The 19,763-nt window shown below is 35.1% G+C and overlaps 1 long non-coding RNA gene across 4 annotated transcripts in view; it reads left to right on the top strand.

Moving 5' to 3' along the window:
• LOC140636740 (uncharacterized) overlaps positions 1 to 19,763 on the top strand; it is a 78,744-nt gene that overhangs the window by 20,638 nt on the left and 38,343 nt on the right. For 2 of the 4 annotated variants that reach the window (XR_012033956.1, XR_012033958.1), the window contains one exon: positions 2,179 to 2,238. This is a non-coding gene — a long non-coding RNA (uncharacterized lncRNA). Of the gene's footprint in view, positions 1 to 2,175; positions 2,239 to 19,763 lie in introns of all 4 variants that reach the window. The other 2 variants (XR_012033955.1, XR_012033957.1) reach the window with 1 other exon arrangement.

The raw sequence follows: 19,763 nt of genomic DNA, 5'->3' as shown, positions 1-19,763 counted from the left end.
TTGAAGATATATCTTATTTGCTAATTATCCAATATAATAAAAAGAGCTAGAGATCCCAATTTTTTCTACCAAGTCTCTTCTCTCTCCTTTTTTGTTTTGGTAAGAAGTATGTATTTTATAATTTTATAAATTTTATAAATTTTAATAATTTTATAAATGAATAATGATTTTTAGTGCCAAATCTTTTTAAAAAATGAAAGTTCATCCTTTATATATGTTATGTCTGAAGTTAATACTTTATTTTTATTTTTATTTTCTTTAATATTTTATTTACTTATTCATGAGAGACACACAGAAAGAGAGGGGCAGAGACACAGGCAGAGGGAGAAGCAGGCTCCATGCAGGCACCCCAATGCGGGACTCAATCCTGGGACTCAAGGATCATGCCCTGGACTGAAGACAGGCACTAAACCGCTGAGCTACCCAGGGATCTCTTGAAGTTAATACTTTAAATTATTATTTAAGTTTTTCATTGTATTGATTGTGTTGAGTGAAGTATTTTTTTTCTCCCTAAAAGAAAATTATCATTTATCTATGCAATATTGATATAAAATGTCAGGGTTTCTTTTTTATAAAGCTAATTTAATACCAGCAATTGTAATCTCAAAAGTAGTATATGATAGTAGGAAATGCTTTAATGTGTTTTCTGAATTTATGGATTATAATAACGATAAAGATGATAAAGTCTGGTTGTGCTTGCATGTGGCTTTCCTTGAACATGGTGGGCAGTTGGTGGCACAGGTGGCAAAAGTGACAAGTTGCAATATCTTAGCATGATATGGGGACTATTTTAAGATCTATCCCTTTGGAAAGTTAGGCAGATCAAAGGAACTGAATCTGATCTGTTAGTGTCAAGCTACAGTACTCCATACTGCTTTTTACCTAAAGTCTTGGTAAACAAAGGTACTCGATTACTTTAAAAAAATTAAACATTTTTTCCACAGTGAAATTTTGATTTACAGAAGGTCATACTGACTTTATCATGATACAATTATTTGTAAAAAAACAATATGAAAGAACTAAGAAAGCTATGTATTCTTGATATAGAACACAAATTATAGGAAGACTATGGAATTCAATTAAATTAGAGATTGTAAAATAAAATGTCCCAATACTGTTGCAACTCTGAGCTAAAGATCACCTAAATACTGCTAGTTGGGCTAATTGATACTGGAAGAAAAACAAGGGTATAAAAGGACCAGTAATGGCTGGCTATGTTTACTGTTTGCCTTACTAATGATCCTGTCATCTCAATATCACTAGCTTCAAAGCATACAAGTTTCAATTTTTTCAGAGGGAGGATATTCAAATATTTTAAAGTTGGAGATTTCTTCTTGTTTCTTTTATTTATTTTATTGTTTAAAGATTTATTTATTTATTTATTCATGAAAGACAGAGAGATTGGTAGAGACACAGGCAGAGGGAGAAGCAGGCTCCATGCAGGGAGCCTGATGTGGGATTCAATCCCAGGACTCCAGGATCACTCCCTGGGCCAAAGGCAGGCGCTAAACTGCTGGGCCACCCAGGCGTCCCTTTTTTCTTGTTTCAATCCAACTTAATCTCTAATCTCTATTACAGGTTTTTTTTTTTTTTTCTTTAAAGTAATCTCTATGCCCAACATGGGGTTTGAATGTACAACCCTGAGGTTGAGTCACATGTTCTTTTAACTGAGCCAACCAGGCAACCCTCTAAAAGGGAGTAGTGGAACTCATTTAATGATCACCAGTTGTTTTCAGTAGACTTCCTGGTGGAAACCTCTTATAAAAACTTTTATAACTTTTTCTAAAAAAGATCATTTTAAAATATGGTAGCAGAAACTTATAGAACCATCAGTCTACAATGTGTATTAACTAATCATTTCCTGGAAGTTTTAGAAGAAAAAGAGGATAAAATTATTTGTTAAGCAATTCAATTGGACCTGGCTATATTTAATTCAACCACATTTTTTTTTTTAGAACCATGTATTTAAAAAACAGATACTCAAGTCACAACTAGCAATCTGTTAGAAGCACAGAAAAAAATACATGAATCCCTCAATTATAAGTTGCCAGCAATTTTGAGACACCTCATCCATTTTACAGTAGCTTTCAAGGGGGAAAAAACTATATTAAATGAAGATAATTTTTTAAGTTGCCAATATCTTTTATCCATATAATTAGATTTTTTTTCTTTCAGTAGCAAATCAACATTTGGGAGTGAATTTTCTGCATGTCTGACATCTAAGAAGTCTGCATTATGGTGGGTATTTTCAATTATGGATAATACCATGGTGACCCACTGCATTTCATAGTCCCTGCTCAAACCTTGACCTATTTAACATCTTAAGGCTTGGTAGGATTTCTAGGCACATTGAGGAATATCAAAGTTTTTTCCTGCACTTTCTGTTTGGATAGAATCATAGGTTTTTGTTTTTTTGGTTTTTTTTTTGTTTTTTTGTTTTTAATTAAAAATTACTTTTCCTAAGCCAGCTGGGAGCTTTTGACAGATAGATATTCAATGCTTTAGTTAAAGGCTTTCACTTCACATAAACAAGATCCCCATGTAACTTAAAATACAACGGCAAATAAAAAATCCAACAGCAAATAACAAAATTGAACAAATTCCTTCTAAACACAGATTTGCACATGCACAGACAATGACAATATACTGTTGCTTTTTTTCCCCCCGATAGCTGGAAGGGTTCTAAGAAAATATCACTGTAAAATATAATCCAACTCTAGGTGCATTAAGTGTGAAGAGAGAAAACTAGAATTGAGAAAACATGGTATGTTTCAACTTCCTTCTTTGCTATTTTGTGTATCAGTCTGAGTTCTCAGATCTTCTATGTTCATTTGGCAGCTACTGAAGGACATTAAAAGGATTAAAGACTTGAAGCAAAACTAAAGTTAGCAATAATTGCAACATAATCAATGGCAATTGTATGATAACTCTCACAGTATCTGTAAAAGCAGACATAGTTATCAGACCATTCACTTGTTTGTTCTTTCAATACTATGTTACTGACATCTTACTATGGACTCTCTAATACTCACTAGGAAAAGTTCTTGCATGCTTCCCATGATTTTTTTCTTTGTTGCTAGCTTAATGTCACTTTCAGGAATTCCCTTACCCACTTGGCCTACTCAGCTCAGCATCCCATCTGACAGACACCATCTTAATCATGTAAACCACAAGCGTAGCAGATAATGATTGGATGGTGAAAGAGACACCAGTTTTACCATGTTAAGGCAAAAGAAGAATTAAATTGGTTTATGTAATCCAAGGAAGTACTGAACAACCAGATAATAAGCCAAGAATCACCAAGTCTAAGGGAACTCCGGAAACATGGGCAGAGGTCCTGGACCAGTTTAATTAGGTGAATGAAAAGGGGGGATTTTCTAGAACAGGACTATTAATTGAACACTTGCAGGTGTCTCATACAAAGCAAAAAATAAAGTTTATACATTTTGTATAATTTTTTTAAATATTTTATTTATTCATGAGAGACACACACACACACACAGAGAGAGAGAGAGAGGCAGAGATACAGGCAGAGGGAGAAGCAGGCTCCATGCAGGGAGCCTGACGTGGGACTTGATCCCGGGACTCCAGGATCACACCCTGGGCCGAGGGCAGGCACTAAACCGCTGAGCCACCCAGGGATCCCCATTGTTTATAATTTGTGAAGGCTTTGTGACATTTTGGATGGGAAAATTTAGTGTGCAAGTATTATAATTAGGTTCAATAAAGTGTTGCAATAGTGAATAACTGACAGATTCTGAAATTTTGCTCACCAATACTAACTTTTAAAATATTAAAAAGTCATTAGGCTTCCAAAAGGTAGATTAGTATTAAAATATATCTTCCTCAATTCCTGTAACCACTTGCTTCATCAGCTTCTTCATGAGCCACAAATGCATGGGAGCACAAATATCTAGTGCTTTTTATTTTTCTTGTGCATAGTATATTAATATTTTGAGACTGATTTATAGTCTAAGGAAGGACAAAAGTGTCAGAGCAAATGTGTTTCCTAATTTCCTAAGTAAATATCTTAGAAACCAGAGAAACAAGGGAATGTTGCTCCTGATGGAAGAGGAAGAAAACTAAACAACTAATAACAACAAAAAGAAACATATTGTCAAGAAGAATAAACTGTTGATGTGGGAGCAGAGAAACAAAGGAAAATTATTTTGGAATAACTTTTTAAAGTCAGTTATGTTTAAATCCTCAGAACAAAGAAAACATGAAAAGCAAAGTTTATAGAGGTCATTACACCTTAACCATTATATTCATATCAACCGTATTATTATCCCTGTTTGGTCACATGGCTGCCAGTGGCAGAGCTAGAGTATGAATCCAAGTCCTCTGGCAACAAATCAATGTACCTTCTCTTACTCTATACTGTCTCCCACTCAAGCTCTTTACATGTTTGAAAGCAAGCATGCTTTTTACATACTGAGAATCAGAAGTCCCACTCCCAGCACCTATTAGCTCAGTTACCTCCAGTAAGTTACTTTAACCTCTTTGCATTTTACATGACTCATTTATGAAATGAGGATGATGAAGCTCCTTTCAGTCATTATTGAGTTGTTGGAAGATCAAGTAAGACTGTGCTTTTAACAATAACATTTATACATGTAAGAGATTGTTATAATTGAAATGCACAAAGAAAGTGGTTGATGAGATTTCCCAGCCACTAGTTATTATCTTTAAAGACTCATGGTAGCAATAGTTGGAAATAATTTCTCTCTCAATTAGGCACCTATTGGGCCATTGTGGAGTTAGTATTGTATCCAGTTTATGTCTCCTCACTTTGAGGATGCTGTGAAGTGGGGAAGTTCAGAGTAGTTTAATAATATGATTAAAGTGGTGAATAAATAAGACCCATGAGAACAGGTAGAAGGAGTTGAAATTAATTAGTCTGGAGACAATAACTGCCTCCTAATACATGAGGCATTATCATAAGAAAAATGTAGACTGACTTTTATCCATCTTCTCTACTAAATGGCTTGAAAGTGTGAAAATACAGTACAGACATAGGAAAGAATTTACTGATAGAGTGGTTTGTTAAATATTAAAACAGGCTATAAAAAGAAGACTTGGAATCTCCTTTGTTGGTGATTTTTCCAAAGAAAAATAGACAAATCAATTTGGTATGGTCAGGGAACAGATATATTTGCAATCAGGGAACCAGAAAAACTAAACTATTAAGATCTTCTCTCAGCTCTCAAAAATTCTGCAGTTCTCTAATTCCCTTGAATAATCCTAACATAGGTAGATAGCAAATTTTTCTAATTATCCTTGTCCAAATATGCCGAGTACACAAATCTGTTACTATCCTAATATATATAGTTTGTTTGTTCTAGAGGAGGATGTAATAGATGCAGAGGTTGAGTTAATCTAACTCTGGTTCATGGCATGGTATCATCATTAATCTAGGCAAGGCAAAAAAAAAAATATCCATTTTAAATAGATTTCTACCCATTCCTCACTCCCATACTCCCCTCCCCAACAAGTAACTGCTCTAATGTGTGTAATGTATATTCTTAAGTTTTAATGTATCTTTGGAAATAAGTGTGGTTTTGTGTGTGTGTATATTTTAAAATTTATGCAAATAGATCTCATTCATTGTCTTCCATTTTCATCAAGCATTATGCTTTTATGAGCAATGTTGTTTTTAACTGCTGTGTCATATTCAGTACCATGCATCTATAGCCTTCTCCTTGCTCTAGTGGTGGTCCATGAGGTTGTTTCCAATTCTGTGCTTCCGTGGTGTTGTGGAAAACATATTCTCTTACATGATTCTTACTGTAAGGCTTCTCTCTCTGTTTTCCTTTGGAAGTATGATTGGATAATCAAACACAATTGGTACGCATACAGTTACTTTGTCAGATTGGTCTCAAAAGTGGTAGTGACCAAGTATGAAGGAGTTATTGTTTCCCTAGCAACACCCAGCATTCTAGAACTGGGCTAAATGTTTACCTATCTGATGAGCATAATATAGTACCTCATTGTTGATTTTCTTCTCTACTTACTGAAATAATATACTTGTTATTTATTCACATATTTCTCCATCTTTCTGGGATTCTTCAGTATGGTTGCTTCTAGGAGTTCTCTCCTAGAGAGTAACATAACTATTAATCCTTTATCTATTATTTATATATATTCCATTCATCTATTTGTCTATTACAACTGACATTTGGTTTGAAATTGCAGAGTAATTCAAGGATAGTTGACATTTTTATACTGTTAAGTTTCTCTCTCTCTCTCTCTCTCTATATATATATATATATATATATATACATACATGGGCTAGATATCCATTTACTCAGATCTTCTTTAATGTCATTTAGTTGAATTTTAGATTTTTTTCCCTAAAGAACTAGCACATTATCTCATCTAAAATGAAATTATCCTTCTACAAGTTTGGCATTATTAACTAATTTAATGTATATGCTCCATATCAGCCCTGTTTATGCCCTTTATGTCTGTATTGCTTATAAACTCCTTAAGACAAGGCCTGTTTCACTTCATCTGTGTATGAAGGTAAATGTCTCCACAGCTCTATGTAAATATAGATACTGATATGTACTTTTGATTAAATGATTTATTTTTCCCTTATAAAATGCCTCAAACAAAATGATAAATCCTTACTATTTATTATCTTTAGAATAAAGAGCTGTTGAATGAATAATAATAGACTGAAGTACTAGAGTAATCCAGTCCCTCAGTTATATTACAAATTTTTTACTGACTTCCTACATGTGGCAGGCTATCATATATTTTAGGGTAATCTGTGGATCCCTATGATCCTGAGATCCTTTCAGGAGATCTATAAGATAGGAATTATATTCACAACAATTTTAAGATGTTATTTGATTGTTCAATTCTGTTGACATTTGCACTGATGGTACAAAAGCAATTCTAGAGAGTGAAACTTTGGTGTGTTAGCATGAATCCAGACAATGGCACCAATGTGTACCAACAGTCATTGTGTTCTTCACTGACATGCGTTAATAATGAAACAATAAAAAACAAAACTACCAGTTTTATTTATTAAAAATTTCCTTGCTGAGGCAATAAAATTATTAATTTTATTAAATCTAACCCTTGGATATGACTTTTTAGTATTTTGTGTTAAAATGGAAAGTATGCATACTGAAGTACCATGGTCATTTTGAAGAAAAGCACTTTTACCAAAAAAACTGAATCTATGGGCAACCTGGGTGGCTCAGCGGTTTAGTGCCGCCTTCAGCCCAGTGATCCTGGAAACTCGGGATCGAGTTCCACATCAGGCTCCCTACATGGAGCCTGCTTCTCCCTCTGCCTGTGTCTCTGCCTCACTCTCTCTGTGTGAATAAATAAATTAAATCTTTAAAAAAAACTGAATCTATTTTTTCATGGAATATCATTATCCATTGAAAGAACAACTAGCTGACAAACTGATTATCAGATATGGATACTGGCAAATATTTTCACAAAAATGAAAAAAGTGAGTATTTCATTTCACAGTGAAAAGATAATAGTTGAGGTTGATAAAAAAAAAACCTAAAGCTTCCACATGAAAATGAGAATTTTGGAGAATTTTTATTTGCCACCAAAAGCTTGATGGCTTCCCATTACTTAAAGACTTTTCTGATGAGATCAGAACAAATGTGATTATTTTGATATTATATGATAAAATGAGTCAACATTTGAGACTCTGCATAAATGATCAAATGACCAATGCATAAAGTAACAAAGCCATGCATAGGCAATCCATTCACATTTTAAAATAGACTGATTGATTTTAATGCACATTAAAAAAGTTAATTGATATAGTTTCAGATTCAATGTTGCAATCGGCTTTAAGGAACTACCACTTGTTGAGTTTTAGTTTAGTATCAAAGAAAATATGCACAAATGTCTGAAAAGCCTATAAAATATTCTTCTCTTTCCAACTACATGGCAGTATGAGGAAAGATTTTAATCAACACAACATATCACAACAGATGGAATGCTGGAACAGATATGAGAATCCAGAAGTTTTTTATTAGGCCAGACATTAAAGATATTTGCAAAAATAAAGAATAATACCATTGACACACTTTCATCTCCCTGTACCCCTCCACCACACCTGCCTGGCAAAATCCCAAACCTGATCAAATCTAAATCTCCATTAACTCTTCATAAGCATCTGAGCAATGAAACATGGATAGAGAAGAATCACATGCTCAAGCTAACTGATCTCTCTTCATGACCTTAAAAGTTAAGTGGGCCTTTGCTCTACCATGCAATCCTACTCTAATTTCCTGGCTAATTCACCTAGCTAACTCTCCTAGATAAATATTGTACATATTCTTTTCTCTCTCTTGGTCTCTATTACCTCTCTCTTCTTCATTTTCTCAGCTGGTAATGACCTTACTTTTTAGTTCAATAAAAGTTGAACTTCTGCACTCTGGTCACATCTGCCAATCCACTGCACACTGAGCTTTCTGCCATATTTCTCATTGGAATAGATGAACTGTTTGGTCTCCTACCTATGATCACCATCTCCAGCTAAACTCTGTATCCTGTCTTTCTTGCCTAACTGTAAACATTGCTCCAACAGATAATTCCTGTCTTTCCGGAGTCCTCAGTCAGCATCTAAATAAGCTTTCACTTTCTCTATTCCTCTAAAATGACCTTGTCAGTCATCAGTAACCTTCACATTGTTAATGTAATGACGTTTTTCAGACTTTATCTTTACTTACTTTCTCAGCCATGTTCAAGAGAGTGAGCCACTCCCTTCTCTTCAAGATACTTCTTCTGTTTCTCCTCTCTTTGTTCTCCTTTTTCTCTGGTCGCTCTTTCCTCAGGATCCTCAGCAGATTCTTCCTCATCTTCTCTATCAGCAAATGTTGGAATTTCCCAGATTACACTCGTTGGAACTCTTCTATCTATACTCACTCCCTTGTTGGTCTAATCAAGTTCCATGGGTTTAAATACTATTTGTACACTAATAAGCCCCAATTAGTATCTTCCACCTGACTGCTCTCTGAAACCCCAGACTCATATATCCAGCAATCACTTGACATCACCATTTAGTTGTTTAACAGTTATCTCAAATTTAACATGTCTCACTGAGCTCCTGTCTTCCTGCATCCCTCCCATATCTGCTCCACCTACACCCATCATCATTTCAATAACATCATTAATTTATTTGTTTTAGTCAAAAATTCTTGGAATAGGCTGACACTTCTATTTGCAATCCATCAGTAAAATTCTTCTGGTTCTGATTTCAAATCATATCCAGAATCCTACCACTTCTTGTCACCTCTATTGCCACGAGTCTAGCTCAGGTTATCATCATCTCTTTTTTTTTTTTTTAAGATTTTATTTATTTATTCATGGGAGACACACACAGAGAGGCAGAGACACAGGCAGAGGGAGAAGCAGGCTCCATGCAGGGAGCCTGATGTGGGACTCGATCCCGGGTCTCCAGGATCATGCCCTGGGCAGAAGGCAGTGGTAACCGCTGAGCCACCCGGGCTGCCCTTATTATCATCTCTTGCCTGTGCACTCCTACCTGGTGTTTCTGCTCCTGCCTTCATCTCCCTACAAGAAGATACTATGCAACTGCTAGAGTGATGTATTTAAAACATAATTTTAATAATGTCTGCTTATAAGTTTCCAAAGCCTTCCATTTCATTCTGAATAAAAACCAAGATCCTTACCATGGCCTCCAATAAATGATTTGGTCCCTTGCCACCTCTCTAACCTCATATCCTGACCATCTTCCCTTTCTATCCCACCTCTCGACTCCACTTCAGCAACAAGACTCCTTGCTGTTCCTTGAACACATTAAGCACACTCCTACTTTAGGACCTTTCTCACTTGCAGCTCCCTCCATCTGGACTGCTCTTCTTTTAGATATCTACATGGCTTACTTCCTCACTTCTTTTGGGTTTCTGCTTGAATATCATCTTCTCATAAAGATATTCCCTTAACACCCTTCAACTTCTAGGTGAAGACGGAAGACTGAACACATGCATTTCCTTCAGCACTCTCCTCAAACTCCACTAAGTGGCAGTTAATGAATGTATTTTAAGCCCATGGACTCACAAAGACAAACACAACAAAAGAGGAGACACTAATGACAAAGTTTTGAAGGCTGGAGAGGAGAGATAATACAAAACACACCACACACATACACACCCCTATCCGTTCCTCTTACTTTATTTTTCTCAATAGCACTAAACCTAGGTAAATGTAGATACACATGTAAACACAAGATATCTATTTACTTTTAAATTTTTTGTTGTCTCCTCCTCCTGCCCCAGGAATGTAAGCTGTGTGACAGAAGTCTTTTCAGTTTGGTTCATTGTTAAATTCTCAGGCTTTGAAATCATACAGATATTCAGTACAAAATTTTAACTGAATAACTGGGGTGGCCTGGGCAAGGTGCTGTTTGTGGGAGGTGTGGGGGTTGTGGCAATCAAGAATTCTGATATGGAGGTTAATTTTGAGATACCTATTAGACATCCAGGTGAAGATATCAAGTGAGAATCTGGATATCTGGAACTGAATGCAGAGTGCAGACACTGGGGCTAAATGTATACATTTTGTAGTCATCAACACCAGGACTAGGTGAGATCACCTGGGGAAATATGAACACAAAAAGAGACAAATGCCAAGCTCTGAGTCCTGGAGGACTCCATCATTTAGAAGCCATGAAACTGGTGGTCTCCAGACCTTTAGAATCAAATAGCATTATCTCTAAGAAGAAAAACTGATTTAAATTGAGCAATGGGAAAGAAGGTATTTATTTATTTATAAATTATATATATTAGTGTAGAAATATATTATGTACATTATAAGATACATAGATATTAAAAAAGAATGAACTAAAGGACTTCCAGTTAAAGAGGAAGTATTGAGCACATGCATTTTTCAGGTCCTTCTGAAGACCACTGTAGTGATAGTAAATGGATTTTTAAAAATAAAATATAAACCCACAAGGGCAAAGAGAACAAGACTAAAACAATAGCATCAAAAAAAATAAAATAAAATAAAATAAATAAAAAAATAAAACAATAGCATCAGAATATAGGAAGCTGGAAGGAAGAAAGATGAATGGCAGCTAACTTTGACTCAGAGAAGCTGAAGCTGCAGTAGGCATAAGCCAAGAAGTAGCCTGATTTACAGCAGAGCATCCCATCCCCATCCCTACCCCAGAGGCTCAGGAATTGGTGTCTGGCACCTCTGGTAGAGAAGGTAAATGTCAGGCAATAACAGACTTGGCTGAAAGTCTATTTAAGAAGCAGCTACACCTACAGACACCTCCACCACTCTGCACTACAGGTGACTAACCCCTACTACACAGCAACAGATTGGAGGTTTATTTTCTGGAAAGGATTAAGTAAAGAGTCTTGACAGGAGAACTACAGACACACTTGAAGACGGGAATTCCAAATGAAAAACAGGTAGATTAAATCAAAGTTAACATCATAATGCTTAGAAATATCAAGAAGGAGTTCCATATGTTTCTTTGGGATAGGGAGACAACAAAAAGAACACTATTTTAATGGGTAGCAATGATTGCTAATGAATTCACCAACATAAAGGGAACTTAAAAAAAGAATGCTATATAAACTTTTCTTTTTTCATAGAGCCATTGAAAATATTTATTTCTATTTCTTTTCAAGTACATGGATTGTTTGAACATTATCCTGGTACATGAATGCAGTCATTTAAGTAATTGCATTTGTTGTATCCTGTATTGAAAGTAGACATAAGTATTGATTTCCTCTATTCTGTGTAACTAATGACATGGTCTCTACTTTGAGAACCATGGCATCACAAAACTTATTTACACATTTCACATGATGTATACATATATGTAGAGAAACAATCCTTAGAGATGCAACAATAATATCCTGCCTTTATAATATTACATTTTGATATTTATATACTTTGATTTCTCAACATATCCTATACTTCATTCACAGTGAAACTATCTTTGTTTTTGGAAACCGCTATGCTTTTATTATTCTTTGCCTGCAACGTCCTTTTCCTTCTTATTTGTCTGAAGAGCTCCCACTTACCTTTCAAGAACAATCTCAAATATGACCTCTTCTTTAAGGGCTTCTTTGACTTCCCTCAACTGTTATTATTTTATTATTATTGCAGTATAGTACCTTGTTTTTACTTCTATCATGTAAGTCCCTGCATTGTTTAAAATTATAAGTCTGCTAACTCTTAGTTCAGGTCCTATGTCTTTTTATATATGTAGTCTTTTAACTATTATAGTGCTGAGCATCTGGTAGTTAGTTATTTAATAAATGTTTAAATGGATATTTGGAAATGATTTTGTGTTCCTTATCTCATTTGACTTCCCCAGATTCAATCAGTCACTAGATCCTAGTGCTCTCAATATTTATTCTATCTGTCACTTCTTGGATATAGTATATCATACCAGTATCTACTACCAAGAATTCATGCTCTTGCTGTATATTGCTGGACTGTTAGCATCTTAACCTGACTTTGGTCCCTAATCTCACTTTCTTCATTAATACTATATTTGCCCATCAGAATGACTTAAACACAAATTTTACCATGTTCTATACACCTTATAACCTTTAAGTTGGCTACATGATGGATATAATAAAGTAAAAAAGAATATATTTATCTTCCTGCTTTAAACAATTAGAAACAAGACAAACCAATTTTTAGATATTTAGACAATTAGCAGTGCAGGACATTGATCCTTGGGAGAAGGGAAACTAATGAAATGAGACCTTTGATTGCCCTAGCTTACTGCCTGGAAAAAAATTCCAGGCCATAGCAAAGTGAGAGAGAACCCAGAACAAAGCTTGGCAGTCTTGCTCAGTTGAAGAGACAGAGTTTGGAGTTCAGAGAGATGAAGGAAGCTAGAATTTGTGAAGAGGTGAGAGCTTCAGCTAGGGTGGAGGGCTTGCTCCAGAAACCTTCTGAAGTTTCCATAAAAGTCTTGAGTCTGAGTATCGATCTGTGAATGTATGGAAGGAACTGCCTGGGGCTGAAGAGAAACCGTTAGGAAGGAATAGGCTAAAGGATCCTTGAGCTCATATAGGAAAGTAATGGTTTATGTTCTAACTAACCAGAGTAGGAAAAACCCTCCTAACAAATGGGCATTAAATAAATCCTCAAAAGGACGGTGCCTCAGGAATGCAGACAAATTAGCCTACACTAAAGGTTATTGTGCACTGCTTCAGAAAGTTTAAAAGCAGAGCACCTGGTGCTCGCTTCGGCAGCACGTATACTAAAAAGCGGAGCACCTGGGTGGCTGGGTGAGCATCTGCCTTTGGCTCAGATCGTGGTCCTGGGGTCTTGGGATCAAGTCCTGCATTAAGCTCCTCTCAGGAAGCCTGCTTCTCCCTCTGCCTATGTCTCTGCCTCTCTGTGTCTCTCATGAACAACAACAACAACAAAAATTTAAAAAAAAAAAAAAAAAGAACCTGACACTTAACTGACTGAGCCACCCGGTGCCCCAAAAGAAATAATTTTTAAAAATAAACATAAGATTAATGAGTTGTGGAACAATATCAAATAGTCTAATAATGTGTGTGTCATTGGAGTACCAGAAAGGAAGGGCAAAACTGAAAAAAAATACTTTAGAAAGTAATAGCCAGTTTGTCTAAATTTGATGACAATTATATTCCCACAGATTCAGAAACCTTAATGAGCTCCAGTGATCATAAATATGAAGAAAAGCACATCAAAACACATCATAATCAAATTACTGAAAATCAGTGATTAAAATGAAATCTTAAGAGTATCCAGAGATAAAAAAACACATGTTCAGAAAAATACAGATAAAAACGTCAGCAAATTTCTTATGAGAAAACATGGAGACCAGAAGATAATGGAGGAACTTCATTAAATAAATGAAATCAAAAGAAAAAAATTTAACCTAGATTTCTATACCCAGAAAAAAGTCTTCTAATAATGAAGAAAAATTCTGCTTTTTTCTTCAGATGTAGAAAGCTAGAAAAAAATTCTGTTTTTTTATCATAGCAATGAGAGCAAGTTTATAACAAAGAGTTACAAACTCATAAATTTTCTTAAATCTATCAGAAAACTAAGATTACCAGGCACCCATGAGCTCTGAAATAAAAAACAGACAGACCTCTCCAAAGAGGGAGAGAGAGAGATAATGTGAAAATTGGCTCATCTGTGGCATAATATAGGAAAAGGAGATAATAGACACCATAAAAATATGTAAGAAGAATTTAGCTAAAAATTTAAGAGATTGATAAAAAGGCTAAATTTGGACCTACAAATACATGAATCTATACATGAGAGTATAGATACTTGAGAGTCACAAACACAAGACAAGTCTGCACCAATCTGCAAACCCTTTCCCATGGTTTCCCTTTGGGAGCTCACAAAAAAGAAGTTATATGCAGGACAAGAGACCAGAAAGAACTTCCTTCAGTGGTTCAGGATCACTGGAGGGGATTAAGTGCTGCTCTGGGAAAAGGATGAAGCTTTTCCTGGATCCTTTACCTTTATGAAATAAAAGCCTTAAGTCACAGAGGTAGAAGCAGTAAACCCTGATACTCCCAAGGCAAATTTGAAGTACCATTGTGGCTAGTGGATGGGTAAAAGAAAAATACCCTCTACTTATAAGAGACAGGCAGGAAATAGTCCTAGACACAGATCCTATACCAATGAATACCATTAAAGATCTCCTGCTACTGGGGTGTGTAGGGGGGATGGGCAGGGAGGGGGAGTCTGGAAAGTCCTGAACAAGACCCACTACGGATAAGGCATAGTTTGGCTGTCAGGGGGAGGAGGGACAGGATCATGAGAAGGTCCCATCACAAAGATGGAGGCATACAGAGTATAACTAAGACCGAGCTGGACCAGAACAACAGAGAAACTTCCTGCCCATCCCCAGATAGCAAGCACTGAATAATAATCAATAGCAGGCTATCACTGGTGAAGAGGCAAGATTGCGAAGAAAAATGTTCAATGTGGCATAATTGCATAAGGAAGCCTGAAAGGTGGAGATATATAAGGCTCATTGGGGGGAAAAAAACATTTAGCACAGAGTCTGCAGCCTAAAGTATCTCAAGTATCTATACTTACCACAAAGTAAGCTTGGAGGACACTGAAACTGGTAGAGAACCATAATCATAGAAACAATAAAACTAAAATCAGTTAAACTTCTGACTATGTTGAATCAACACCTAAAACTCATGATCTGATAGAAGCGGTGTGCCTATCTCCAAATATAAATAATATCTACTTCAGTTTCTACTGTTCTATGTATAATGCCTAGTATTCAATAAAAATTATCTAACACCTAAAAGCTAAGAAAAGGCAACTATTGTTAATGCAATTAACAGAATCAGAATCAGAGATGATCTAGAGGTCAGAAATCATGCAGTGAATTTAAAATAATGATTATTAAAATGTTAGAGGTTTTACTTGGAAAGGTAGGCAACATACATGAGCACAAAAGAAATTTTAGCAGAGGGTGAAAACCACAAGAAAGAGTCTGATAAAATGCTGGAAATAAAAAACCAACTTCAAAGCAACAGAAATAGATGCTTTCAATGTGCTCCTCAATTGACTTGATACAGAAAATAATTGGTGAACTTGAAAATAGCTGAGTAAAAATTATTCACACCAAGACACAGAAATAATATAGTGATAAAAGCATAACAGAGCATCCAGAAATGGTAGGGTAATATAAAAATGGTTTAACATACATGTAACTGGAATTGTAGAAGGAGGAGTGAGGGATAATGGAACAAAATATGGGGCACCTGGGTGGCTCAGTTGATTACGTGTCTGCCTTCAGCTTTGGTCATGATCCCAGGGTCCTGGGATTGAGCCCCATGTTTGGCTACCTGCTGAGCAGGGAAGTCTGCTGCTCCCTCTCCCTCTGTCTGTCCTCTACTTGTGCTCTCTTTCTCTCTCAAATAAATAAAGTCATGTAAAAAAATGGGGCAAAATATGATTTGGAAAAGATAATGGCCAAAATTAGTTAAAGAAGACAAACATAGAAGACAAAGAGAAAAAAAAATCCCAGAGTATACAAAAAATCCCCCAAATGTACAAAAAACTGAACTTCTACATATATTATATTCCAAGTGTGTAAAACTAAAAACAGAAACAACTTTGAGAGTATCAAGAGAAAACACTCTCACACACACAAGAAGGAATACAGCTGACAATTAAAGCAGATGTTACATCAGAAACTATGCAAACCAGGACAATGAAGTGACATTTTTAAAGTATTGAAGAAAAAAACTGTCAACCTGGGATATTTTACCCACCATTTGCTTCAACGTGGATGGAACTGGAGGGTATTATGCTGAGTGAAATGGGTCAGTCGGAGAAGGACAAACATTATATGTTCTCATTTATTTGGGGAATATGAATAATAGTGAAAGGGAATAGAAGGGAAGGGAGAAGAAATGGGTAGGAAATGTCAGAAAGGGAGACAGAACATGAAGACTCCTAACTCAGGGAAACGAACTAGGGGTGGTGGAAGGGAAAGAGGGCGGGGGGCAGGGGTGAATGGGTGATGGGCACTGAGGGGGGTACTTGATGGGATGAGCACTGGGTGTTATTCTGTATGTTGGCAAATTGAACACCAATAAAAAATAAATTTATTATTAAAAAATAAACAATAGATTTTTGAAGCAAAAATAGAAGCAATGTATTGTTACATAGTACATGTAAAGGTGTAATGTATGACAAAAATAACATAAAGGAAGGGAGGAAGGTATTCGAAGTATGGTGATGTAAGATTCTTACACTATATAAAAGGAAGTAAAATATAATTTAAAGGTAGCCTGTGATAAATTAAAAACATACATTGTAAACCCTAGGAAAAACACTAAAATATTTTAAAATTATAAGTAACAAGCTAGCAATGGAGAAAAATGAAATGGTAAATTATTTCAAAAGCAAGCAGCGAAAGAGGAGTAAAAGGAGAAAAAAGTAACAGAAACCAGTCAGCAAGGTGGTAGATTTTAGTTAAATCATATTAGCAATTAAATTGAATGAAAATGGTCTAAACAAGTGTTGCTCAATAAAAATATAATGTAAGGTATATAATTTAAAGTGTTCTGGTAGCCACATTAAAAAGAAAGAAACAGGGATCCCTGGGTGGCTCAGCAATTTAGTGCCTGCCTTTGGCCCAGGGTGTGGTCCTGGGGTCCCGGGATCAAGTCCCACATCAGGCTCCTGCATGGAGCCTGCTTCTCCCTCTGCCTGTGTCTCTGCCTCTCTCTTTCTCTCTCTCTCTGTCTCTAATGAATAAATAAATAAAATCTTTAAAAAAGAGAAACAGATGAAGTTAATTTTAATAATATATGTAACAGAATGTATGCAAAATATTGTTATATCAACATAATCACCATAAAAATTATTAATGAGATATTTCATATTCCGTTTAGTAAAATGCCATGAGTATTTTATGCCTATAATACATCTCAGTTCAGACCAGCCATATTTCAAGTTATCCAAAAGTATATGTAGCTAGTAGCTATGTTACTGGAAAATGCAGGTCGAACTAACCACACATTGAAAGACAGAGATTGTCAGATTAGATTAAAAAACAAGACCTGACTAAATGCTATATACAGAAAACCCACATTAAATATAAAGACAGGTACATTAGGTGTAGAAGGGTAAGAAAAGCAAAAGATTGGAAGAACATATACTATGAAAAGATTAATCAAAAGAAAGCTGAATTCACTACATTAATATCAAACAAAGAATTCATAATAAGAAAAAGATACATTACATAATGATAAGAAACCCGTTAGCTACAAAGACTTAACATAATGTGTCTGTACCTAATAATAGCTTCAAAATGCATAAAGCAAAATATAGTAGAACTGGAAGGAGAAATAAACAAAAGTAGGGGCAGCTGGGTGGCTCAGTTGGTTGAGCATCCAACTCTCGATTTTGGCTCAGATCATGGTCTCAGCGTCCTAGGATTGAGCCCCACATCAGGCTCCACACTCAGTGAGGAGTCTAAGATTCTCTTCCCTACTCCTTCTCCCCCAACCCTTCTCTTGCACTTGCTGTCTCTCAAATAAATAAATCTTTAAAAAAAAGAAATAGACAAAAGTATAACTAAATTTAGATATTTCAACACTTTTCTTAGTGATTGATAGAAAAATTAGAGAGTGAATCATTGAGGATACAAAAGACCTGAGTAACACTACTAACCAACTTGTTTTAATTGACATTTATAGAGCATTCCACTTAAAAACAGCAGAACATGTATGCTTTTCTAGCACACATAGAACATCCACCAAGATAGAGCATATTTTAGGCTACCAGATAAACCAGTAAATATAAAAGAATTGAAATAATGCAAAATATGGCCTCTAACCACAATGAAATTAAGCTTAAAACTAATAACAGAAAAATATCTGGAGTATTCATAAATGCTTGGAAGTTATACAACATACTTATATGTTAATATAAGTTATAGTTATACAACATACTTATACTCAAAGAGGAAGTCATAAAGGGAATTTTTAAATCTTTGAACTGAATGAAAATGATCACACAACATATCAAGATTTGTGGGACATAGCAAAAGTAGTATTTTGTTTATAGAATTGATAAATGTATAGCATAAATGTTTATGTCAGAAATGAGGAAAGTTCTTAAATCATTGATCTAAGCTTTAGCCTTAAGAAACTAGCAAGAGAAGAGTAAATCAAACCGAAAGCATGTAGAAGAAAGAAAACAATAAAGCTAATAGCATCAATTAATAAAATAGAAAACAGGATAAGAATTTTAAAAATCAATGAAACCAAAAACCTATCCTTTGAAAAATGAATAAAACTGATTAACCTCTAGCCAGGCTGATTAAGAAGAAAAGAGAAAAGACAAACTTACAATACCAGAACTATGAAAACTGACACACTACAGATTCTACCTATATTAAAAGTAGAAAAAGTATTTATGAACTACTTTAATTTAGATGGAATGGACAAATTTCTTGAAGACACAAAATATCATAGCTTACTAAAGAAGAAATAAGTAACTGGAACAGCCATGTTTATGAAAGAAAATGAATTTATAGTTTAAAATTTGTACATAAAGAAGACTCTAGGCCCCAGTGACTTCACTGGCAAATTATATCAAGTATTTGAAATGAAATAACACAAACTCTTCCCAAAAAATAGGAGAGGAGGGAATGCTTTCCAATTCATTTTATAAGGCTAGCATTACCCCAGTAACAAGATGTGACAAAAACATAACAAGGGGGGAAAAATACAGACCAATATCTCTCAAAAACATAGGTGCAAAAATCCTCATCATAGTAGTAGCAAATCAAATATAGGGAAGAAAAAAAACGTGCATCAGGACCAAGTGTAATTTTTCTTAGGAATTCAAGGGTGGTTCAACAATGGAAAATCAATCAATGTACTTCATCATATTAAGAAAAAAAAAGAAAAATGATATGACCTTCTTAATATATGAAGACAAAAGCTTTTGACAAAATTAAGTAACCAGTCATGAAAATTTCTATGCATTAAATAAAACTTCTTCAATCTGATAATGAACAACTACAAAAAAAACCATGGATACATAACAAGGCAAGGATACTCACTTTCACTACTTTTATTAAACATCCACTTGACTCAGTAATTTCACTTCTAGAGATCACCCAAGAGAAATGAACACAGATATCTTCATAAAGACTTGTACAGGAGTATTTATAGAGACTTTATTCATAATAGTCTCAAACAGGAAATAATAAAATATCATCAACTTGTGAATGAATACACAGATTGTGG

The sequence above is a fragment of the Canis lupus genome, chromosome 7, assembly GCF_048164855.1.
Source record: "Canis lupus baileyi chromosome 7, mCanLup2.hap1, whole genome shotgun sequence".
In the NCBI taxonomy this organism is placed as follows: domain Eukaryota; kingdom Metazoa; phylum Chordata; class Mammalia; order Carnivora; family Canidae; genus Canis; species Canis lupus.
Note: the sequence above shows the minus strand (reverse complement) of the source record. Positions and strands in the feature narration are given on the sequence as shown.